Source organism: Ursus maritimus, unplaced genomic scaffold, assembly GCF_017311325.1.
Source record: "Ursus maritimus isolate PB19 unplaced genomic scaffold, ASM1731132v1 scaffold_10, whole genome shotgun sequence".
Taxonomy (NCBI): domain Eukaryota; kingdom Metazoa; phylum Chordata; class Mammalia; order Carnivora; family Ursidae; genus Ursus; species Ursus maritimus.
The window spans coordinates 77,087,838-77,098,204 of record NW_024423344.1 but is presented as its reverse complement, the minus strand read 5'-3'; the positions used below and the strand labels follow the sequence as shown (position 1 = coordinate 77,098,204).

The 10,367-nt window shown below is 58.5% G+C and overlaps 1 protein-coding gene across 1 annotated transcript in view; it reads right to left on the bottom strand.

Moving 5' to 3' along the window:
- The window catches only part of COL4A2 (collagen type IV alpha 2 chain), a 172,860-nt gene that overhangs the window by 2,717 nt on the left and 159,776 nt on the right, over window positions 1-10,367 (bottom strand). The window lies entirely within an intron of this gene.

Sequence of the window (10,367 nt, the reverse complement as noted above, 5' to 3'; positions counted from 1 at the left end):
TAACTTACTACACATGGTGGGCGTCGGCTCGTCCCTGGACCCACACCTGCCGCGCCTATGCCAGCGCAGTCGCGGGCCCGCCACGCCCGCACCACGCCCCTCCGCTTAGCGCCCTGCCTGCTGGCCTTGCCCTAGCCTTAAAAAGAGCAAGGCAGGCAGGCTGGCTGTGTGGGGACGAGGGCGACGCCGGGTCCGGGGTGCGAGGGAGGGGGCGAAGTGCACCGAGCCCCGGGCCCCCGGTGGGCGCGCTCACCGCCCTCCCTGTGTCCTCTGCGCAGCACGGCCGCCGGCGACGAGGGTGGCGGCCAGTCGCTGGTGATCGCCGGGAGCTGCCTGGAGGACTTCCGCGCCACGCCGTTCATCGAGTGCAACGGGGCCGCGGGACCCTGCCACTACTACGCCAGCAAATGTACAGCTTCTGGCTCACCACCATCCCCGAGCAGAGCTTCCAGGGCTCGCCCTCGGCCGACACGCTCAAGGCGGGCTCATCCGCACGCACATCAGCCCTGCCAGGTGTGCATGAAGAACCTGTGCGGCCGCGCGCGGGAGGCCACTGTGGTGCTTACTCTTAACTTATTACCTCGGAGGACGCCCCAGAACGGATCTCCTTCCTTTCTTGAAGATCCGTGGAAGGCTACCAAAGGCATCCGGCACCGGCCGCGAACCGCAAATAGCCCTGTCGCGCAGGTGCCGGCCCCCTCCACAGGGCTGCTCCGCCCACTCCCCGCCCGCCACTAGACCGTCACGCACTAGGCGTCGCTAGCTTCCTCCTGTGCCCGTGCAGTCACTGTGCTTCCGGCGCCCCGACCGCCTGCCGAACTCACTGAACCGGGCGGTGTAGGTAAAGGAAGCCGGCGCAGTCAGCTCCTGACTGCGCCGCCGCGGTCCCACTGCGCCGCGGCTCTCTTTCTCCCAGGCCACCGATGCGAATTCGAGTCCGCTCAGGAAGGCCACGTGTGCCTTTTATTTTAAAAGACTTCGATGGTTGCCAGCTCCCCTTCCCCACGTCCTTACAGTCACCAGGTTTGGCCCAACTCGGCTCGAACCTTCCGGCACCTGTTGTCAGCCCGCCACCTGGCAGCAGCACCCTCGAAATCCCACGCCCCAGGTGCCCCGAGAGAACCCTCTTTCCTTGGTGACTTGTACGCCTCTGACTTATCTAACCTCTGTAACGACCACAGAATAAAAGTTGGTTTAAGCTTTTTATACCCCGAGTTGCTGGCCGTGTTCATTCCGTCGGAGAGCACAGGTGGCCGGCAGCGCCCCTAGCTGCGTCTGGGCCCCCCTGCGCTTCTCCCGAGTTCCCGGGACATGAACCCAAGCCCGTGGCGCTGCCGTTCACTTCTCAGGGAGCCGTGTGTGCTCCAGACACGCAACCACCACTGTCAGGGAGGTGGGGATGGTGCGCTGAACGAGACACACTTGCCGAGTCACTCAGTTCTCACCTGACACCCCAGATCGGATCTCGTATTTCATGAAAGCTCCCAGGCCCATTCTGGCTTCAGTTTCTCTGAAACCTGACTGGTCTTTGGGAGCCAGCTCAGAATTTATTTTCGCTTTAAAATTCAATCTCATAGTGAACTTTTCGGGAGGAGCAATTTGCACGTCACTAAATAAGTATTCCGCCTGATAACGTCATTTGAAATGTATCAGCAACCATCTTGACTGCCTCCCCGAAGCTGACTGGGACAAGGACTCTGCACATGGAGGGTTATTCGACGGACATAGTCCCAATCAGGGAATGGAGGGAGGCCCAGCAGAGTGAACCCAGGAAGGAGGACACCTTCCTAAGGGGTTATCGCCATGGGCTGGGCTCTGTCCTGCGTGGAACCCACCGAGGAAGGCCACAGAAGGAGCCTCAGCCTGAGGCAGCCACGGCGGAAAAGGACGTTCCCCGCCAGCTCTTGCCCCTTGTGGTCGGGTTGCCTGCGGCTGTCCGGTCCCTTGCACACTCCCAGGTGCGCGCTGGTGGCATCCCGGGTGAAGTGCGCTCCCAGGTACTTGCGAGCTGAAGCGGAACCCAGGTGGAGAGGACTGGAGGGGCAACAAAGCAATGTAAGGTGCCGTGGGCTACACCTGTCGCAGATGGTTGCCATAGCAACCCCAGCACCCCACGGGACGTGAGGCTTAAGACCAGGATTTGAAAGATGCGGCACGCTTACAGCACAAAACTCAACGGAAGCAGCTGTTGGTTCTGTTCATTCTGGACTCAGTCCTCAGGATCAGGGCAGCCTCCAAGTGTGCCCCAGTCTGAAGGCGACAGCTTGGCAGGTGTGATGCCTGTGATGGACAGGGGCGCTGGGGACCCACATCCTCCCTGGCAGGGACAAAACCCCAGTTGCCTCTGATGTCCTCTCCATCTGCAGACTGATCCTTGAGGGGGCTTGCAGAACACAGGCCAGCTCACGGGCCTTGCCTCCCGTCCACAGGTCAAGTTCAAGAGCAAAGGCGGCGGGGCTGGAGGCCAGCTCAAGGTCTGGGTCGTGTGATAACATAAACTGACCTTGCGCTGTTTCAGAGGCCATCTGAGCACAGGGGTCAGAGTCAGCCTCCGCGGTGGGCGTGGGGGGACCCATGTTCTTCCTGGAGCTGACTTCCCTAATTCTACCTTAGGAGAAGGGAGGGTTACTGCAGAACTTCTGGAAAGGGGATTCTTGGATTATGGTGACTCTGGAGGGTCTCCCTCCTGCCTGCCCCTCCCTCCTCGCCCCAGGCGTGAGCCACCCACCCCCTTGGAGGCAGGAACATGCGGAGTGAGGCCACCAGAGGGCTGGGCCAAGGGAGGAGGTGGGAAGTGTCCGGGAAATACACACAATGTCCTGGGGACGAGCTGGTGGCCCCCTCCCAAGCCAACCCACCCCACTCCTCGCCCAGATAGTATCGCCCCACGCACTGCTGCTGGGCTGCCAGGCCTTCCCAGCGCAAGCAGCGCCGTGCAGGGCCCCCGGGGCACCCTCTGGTTGTGGGCAGCAGGTGCACAACCCGAGCGACCGAGGGGAACACAGTAGCAGCACACGGAACAAGGTGCATAGCCGAGTCAGGTCTGTGAGGAAACCGGGTGCTGGCAGGGGCGGGGTTACCGGACACCGGGTGTGGAGTTTTTCTGGCACAGAGGCAGCTCTGTCAGCCAAGCTCAAAAATGACAAAGTTGTACTTTTGAAGCCCAGCCTCGTAGCCTGTGAAGAGGGGGATACCAGGGCTCCAGCACCCGCAATACAACTTCCCAGCCAGAACCATCCCTGCTGGCTGCCCGCGCACGACGCCTCAGGGGCGCCGGAAGGACATCCAGGAAGAAGTGTTGAGAAGGCCTCCATTGATGGGAGGACAGCAGAACCAGGGAAATCTGCAGTGACGGCTCTGAGACAAGGCACAGCAAGGTTAACCGGGCTGTCCGTGGCCTCCCCACCAGCAGAGGAAAAAGAAGAACATTCAAGGTCACCAGCTCAAACCCACATCCAGCCCAGAAATCCCTGTGTCTCCACCAGCTGCCTCACCCACCCGACCGACCTGACCCTTCCCCAGCGCTAACCTGCTTCCTGCGTGGGAACTGGGCCACGTTAGAGCTTGGAACACGAGCATGGCTTGGACCCAAGCACAGGCTTGTCCGGATCCCGTGAGTCAGAGCCCAGCGTGGCCGTCTATTTTTAGGACAACCATCAAGGTGATATGCTCTTTATGGTTGATGGAAAAAATGCGACCCCTGGGCAACCCCCAGAACATGAGGGCCATTCGAGGGACACATATGGGGGTGCTCAGACAGGCCAGAGAAGCAAGAGCATTCAGGGAAAGGGCCACGAGGAACTCAGCCAGCCCTGCCTTCCAGCCTGAACCACAGAAGAGTCTCACGGGACCGCGTTGTCCTGCACGGGCTGAGAAACAAGTCCAGGGCCTCTGGCTGCTGGCAGGTTTTGCGGACAAGTCACTAGCAAGGTGTAATTAAAGCCAACGGCCGATTCCACGGATTCATTTGCACTCTCCACTTGGGCTCCGCTTGTCGGACTGAAGATCTCAGGCCTCTGGATGGCCTTCAGTAGCCGGGGCGTCGGCAGGGGAGCCGGGCAGAGACAGGAGGCTGCGCCTGTTTCCAGATCCTGCAGGCTGGCTGCCGCTGTCGCACCTGGAAACGCCCAGCACAGGAGCAGAGAGGACCCAGCCTGGCAGAGCCCCCAAACAGGTCATGGGCCCTCAACACAATCACTGCACACCTCCCCAGCCCCCAAAGTAACAACACACAAAACACACTGCTTTCTTACTAGCATCTGCCTCACGTTTGCCCTCTGTTACAGACCGTTGCTAGCCGCCCTCCCATCCGTCTGTGCAAGCCAGCCCCCAGAGTGGGACAGGATTTGGAGGTCGGCCTTCAGGAGGTCCTGGGGGGGGGTCCTAGGTGATAGGATTGAGTGCCCTTGCAAGGAAAGAGAGACCGAGCTCGCTCTGCCCACCCGATGGACACAGTGAGAGCGGCATCTGCAGGCGGGAAGGCAACCAGAAATGGGATCTGCCAGCCCCGGACCTCCGCTTCCAGCCTCCGAGCTGCGGGAAGATATGTCGACCTGCGTCTTGTGACAGCAACCCACGCTGCGGAGACCCCTGAGAAAAAATCCCTCAGAAACAACTGCTACCTCACAGCCTCCTTGTCTTGAACCGTCTGCGTGACAAAGCAGCCCACCCACAAGCCACCAGAAAGAGGCTTGAGTCGGTGGACCCCAGTAAACGGCCCCAAACATCTGAGCCCAAACAGACCTTCTAGTTCTCTGTTCCAGAGGCTCATGTCAATCAAGACGACGAATGCCCATCTAATAATTCTGAAACGTCTAAGGGTTCACTGTGCTTTAAAGACAGAATACGGTCAGCTCACGGCCACTCTTGAGGCTCCCGGCACGGAGTCCGCCAGAGGTGAAAATAAGGTCTAAATCAACAGTCTGCACGCCAGCGGTCTCCTCATCATCCTTTTTAATAACAGGTGTAGCTCGCACGGCTGCAGCAGAATAAAAGCATGATTCTGGATTTCGTATGAATTAACAAGCCAAGAATCCTGTGACACATCAAGACACACAGTGCAAATGGCAGGACCAAGAGAACCTCCACGAAGCAAATGTCTGCGAAAACACGAAAGTGGGGCAGGGGCCACGGCCATGTGCCCCGACAGCAGGTGCCACGGAAGCCCGGCCACAGGCTCCTCGCAAAACGACGTTAGGAAAGGAGCGGCACCACAAAGGCGGCCCCTGGGAGTCCTCGCTCCGAAGGTTTCGGCCCTCACCTCCCAGCACGGTGAGCGAGATGGAGGAATCGTCCCCGCGGACCGCCCGAGCAGCCCAGCTGTGCCGCCCCGGACCTCCTCCTGCGTGGGCAGCGGGCGACAGCCCGAGTCACTCCCTCTGCCGCAGCACACCGGGTCGTCCGGCCCGCCGCCGGGCGCTTCAGGCCTGGCCCCTCTGAGTCAGGCACAGCACCCGGATCTGGTCCGTCTGGGCGTCTTACAGCTGCTGATGTCCCACGGTCTGCGGCGGCCCCTGGGCCCTCTGCGCAGGATCACGAGCCCTACATGTCGAACAAGGTCTCTGAACAGCAGGTCCACGTTGTAGCGGTCTTCGCGCTCGTCTCGAAGCACATCTGCTCAGCGGCCGGCACACTCGCTTCCTCGTCCAGCATCTTGTACTTGAGGATCTTTTATAAAGTGCCACCGTCCTCTGGCCGCACCTGCCTGGGCACCGGGCGATCCGCCGCCGCCGCCACCTGCTGTCCCAGGAGCCGTCCCTTCCTTCTCCTAGTCCCTACGGCCCTGTCTCGGCAGGAGTCACCTTGTTCCCCACAATGGCGAAGAAGCAGTCTGTGTTGGCCGTGTCCGTGAGGCCCAGGAACCTGTCCTCCAGCTCCACCGGCTCTGCGGGGTTCCCGTCGTAAGGTGAGATGACGCGGCCGCCGGCAGTACATGGAGCCCAGGCCGTGGAACTGCTCCCGCCCTGGCGGGGAAGATGGAAAAGAGAGACACGAGGTTATCCCTGGTCAAGGGCGCGCAGCGCCACACCGCACGGCAACCGAGGACCCAGCTGCAGGCGTGGCTGGACCCAGGCGCAGATCAAGACACTGGCTGGCACAAAGGTGAGGGCCCAGGCCCCACGGGATCAAGGACAGTGCCCTTCTGCTCTGCGGAGGCTGCTGCGACAGCCCTGGTTTCCAGACAAACCTTTGAATTTACTCCATGCACGTAATTCAGAGGGAATGGGTCACGGGCTCATACTACTTGGGTAGAAAGGGATCCCTGACAAAAAGAAGAACCTCGGTCTGAGTCTTTGGAGCATCAGGACTGAGCAGTATTACCACGCTATTTATTTAAAATGTGTGTCCTTTTTAATAAACCACTGTTTTTCGGCCAAATGACCAAGAAACACAATTTCCACCCCAACCCCCAATCATTCTGAAACGGTCTGGCACAGGCCCGGCCAGCTCTGCTTTTGGGGCCGGCTGGCTGTCCCGTGCCGGGCCGGGGAGGCAGCTTACGACAGACGGCCTGGGCCACACACGGACCGCTGACCTCCCTCGCATGGAACCACACCAAAGCCAGGGCTCCCGCTTGTCAAGCAAAGCTCAAGTGTCTCCCAAGTGATCGGAAGGGACGCTGAGAAGAGTGCGGCGGGGCTGGCAGGGGTTGGAAGCATGACGTCCTGCCGACATGCTGAGAGTCTCGTGATGTGCCAAGAAAGCAGGTTTCGGGGCCACCTGCTGACCAGCGGCGTGCACCAGTACAGCATGCCTGCCCTTCTCCCGAACAGCAGGGCACGTCCTGGGATGGATCGTTTCATTCCAGGTCTGTGGCAAATGGCCACCAGCCAACGGAGAAAGTCAGCAGCAGGCCCCCAGCCCGGTCGGCTTTCCGGCCCACCCTCGGAGGCGATGATCAGGAGTCTCTAGGGACAAATGTGAACACTGGCAGCAGCAGGCATTGGCTAAGAAGCAAGACAGGCTTCCCACCATCAGCCCTGAGCTAGGACGGTTCCATCAGACTTAATCTCATCTTGAAGCGGTGATCAGGGCATCAGGAGGTTTTCCAACAGGAAAAATGCTTCCAGCCCCCACCCTAGCTTTCCGAGGCAGCCACCGAGGAGCGGTGGCGATTCCAGCCATCCTGGGGAATTGCCCCAGTCCACAGCACAGTTCACTGGGGACAAACAGGCAGCTATCTCAAGCCGGGCTAAACTGCTCCTTTCCAGAAAAAGTGTCTGATTTGCCTTTTAAAAGCGAAAAGATACTAATACTGATACAAGAAAAAATCTAAGGAAGCAGGAGTTGAAGAATCCCAAAAGCCAGGTCAAGTGGAGCCTGTTACCCGCAGCTATTTCGGCCCAGCCCCACAGAACAGTCATTGCTCGGTTACAGGCAACTGACGAATTTACCACGAGGGCGTTCGCATACTTGCAATGCTTACGTTTCAGATAATCTACCCAGCATGTAGGCTGCCTTCCAATGGCGCGTGCCCGTCAGGAACAGGCACGGGGACCAGAGACACGTTCAATCCCAGCTGAATTAGTGGGAGCCCTGTGATTTGGCATCAAGACCACAGTGGAGGCAGTGCGGCTCAAGACTTCGGCCTTTTGACATTTGGCTCTGCCAAATTCACAGTGTGTTTGAACTCAAGGCTCTCAAGCGAGTTTCCTGGTGGTTTGTGGACACAACTGAGCTGCGGGGTCAGGCTCCTGCTGATAAGTCACGATTGCATGTCTCCTGGTCTGTGCCAGGGGCACGCACCAACTCCCCTCCGTGGTGGCCAGGCCGGGTCTCTCGCTCGCTCTCCCCCGCATTCCCAGCCGGGGCCCACTTGCCAAAGCAGCCCTGGGAATTCCCGTGGGCCCCTCCTGGCTTCACTGAGGAACTCCACAGCCTCGTGGTGATTCGGGGGTCCAGGGCACCGAGGCTGCCGACCAGCCCTGAGAGGGGCCGGGGGGAAATCATGAGCTGTTTCAAGTTTAACCAATGCAGCTGCGGTCGTGGCGCCAAACCCAGGCGGGTGGCGCGGCCAGGCTGCCAGGCTTGGCGGCCTGCCGTGCGTCCTGCCAGCGATCGAGGCAGGACTCAGGAGGAGACGCCTCCTCCACCTCAGAGGAAACGGCCTGGCTCCCCTGCAGTGGGGCGTCCACAGGGCTGTGGGTTGCGAGTCTGCGTGATTGTCCGAAATTCTGACGTCGAGCAAATCAAGACATGACCGTTTCCTGGGGTTCCCCCACATATCACATTTGTAGGACCTCCTCCTTTTTTAAGGCTGAATAATCTCCCATTGTATTCACGTGACACACTTTTTGCATCCGTTCATCTATCAAAGGACTAAGTTAAGTGACTAACATAATATAATAAAAAATATTATTTAAAAAAAAGAACAACAACAGAAGTGGGTTATCGTCAGTGGATGCGGCTGACCTCATCTGGGGGAAAATACTGTCTCCCGCATCACCCACCCAAAGAATGAAGTGCTTGCCTGGCAGAAGAGACACCAAAATGTGACCTTTTTTAAAGGAAAAATAAAGTCAACGTGAGGGTCGGCCTGTGAGGTCGGGAAGGTAAAAATTAGGACCAAAGACAGTGGCCCCTCCGGCCCCTCTGCAGCTTGTGTTTATGAAGAGGGGATGGGAGTGGTTTGGAAAACCCCCACTTGCTGATTTGTCTGTGACCAACGCCTAACTTGTGTGATAGTTACTGTTCCAATCAGAGGGACCCTTTCTCCTGGTCTCATCAATGTTGCAGCCCTTGTTAAGGCGCACGGGAGGCGCAGCAGACACGCGCCATTTGGCTTGGAGGCGCAGGCTGTACTTTGTGCAAAGGGAGTGCTCTCAGCTACAGGTTCCGGAGAGCACGGGGGGGCCGTCCTGGGACGCGCTGGGCAGGGAACCTGGCTTAACCTCTCTACACAAAACCAGAGGAACAAACAGTCTTGGAGTCTCCCTCTCCCAGAACGCAGGAGCCCCCAAGCCCAGAGCCGCCACGCTGCACTTGGTGTTAAGGAGCTGAGGCCTGGCGGGCAGAGTGGAAGGACAGCTGGAGGGAGCCATCCAGCCGCGGTCAGGAGGAAGCACCCTGCCAGGAGACTCAGAGCTGGGACCACATCACTCCCTTTGCAAAGGAGCAGCTCAGTTCTTATTTTTGAATTTCTAATGCAAGTTTCAAGATCTGAGGGACCGCAGCTTACTCCTCTGACACCGAGGCCCCCGATGGTCACGTGCAGCCCAACGGGGTTTTCCTGTCTGTCCTCAGAAGTCACCTTCTAGAGTGACCTTGAGAAGTAGACAGCGTGCCTGTCTTTGCACAAAACACAGGATTCTGTTGCTTCAAATGACTGCAGCACTAATACTTCTAAAAACAGTAAGACAGCAAAACTTATCTTTTCCTACAACTTACAGATATTTATATAATTTATGAAATATTTAACACATTGGGCATCTAGTCAATATAGTTGGAGTTATGACACTTATAATAATTATCAATGCAACAGAAGGCCCACTCTCCCCGCTGGACTTTCCTTTCTCCCTGCCATGGCGGAGTAAGCAAGAAAACTTTGGGGTTGCTATCATGGTAGCCCGGTTTATCCTGATTACACCCCGCACAAAGTCCTGGTGGCAAGTTAATGGGCCCCTTCTGGGTGGGGGCAGCCCACGCCTAACATGGCCCAGTTAGCAAAGTGCAGGCAAAAGTGCAGGCTGTACTCCTGCTCTCATCTCCTGGGCCAGCCACCCTTGTGCAGTGCACAACCTGAACAACTGTCCTGTGTGATTATTCTTACAAAGTCAGCTGTTCTTGCTTCCCTAGGCAGGGTGTGGTTGGTGAGAGGAACTAGATTTTCACCCAGTTCCAAGCTCAGAGAGAAAGTGGGCAAGTACTACGTACCATGAGGAAGGAGTATCCAATCCACAGACTCCGCCATCCGGCTGGGCAGTGGGGGATGGAGACATCTTGGCTGTGCACCGCTATGGCGACAGCTGGGGCCTCGCACACGGAGCAGCGGCTGATGTAGGGCTTGATGTCCTCCTCGGCCACAGGCATCATGGGCAGCGGGGCGGTGGTGGACAGCCAGTAGGACTTGTCATTTCGGCTGGCATAGTAGCACACATCACCGGGGTTGCAGTACAGGAAGGGCATGGTGCTGAACCGAGCCAGGCAGGAGCCCGCCAGACCTGTGGAGAGGGGTCACTGCTGAATGGGGCTGGGGCGCTGCTCCCCAGGCCTGGGCAGGTCCTGAGGCCCCATGTCAGTCCCCGCCCAGCAGCCGCCTGGCGGGCCTCAGACCTGCCCGGGGGACCAGACTGAGCCCAGCAATTCCTTGTTTCGGAGCAGACAGCCCTGCCCTTTTAGAAGTTCTCACGCTAGCCTCTGGATGAGGC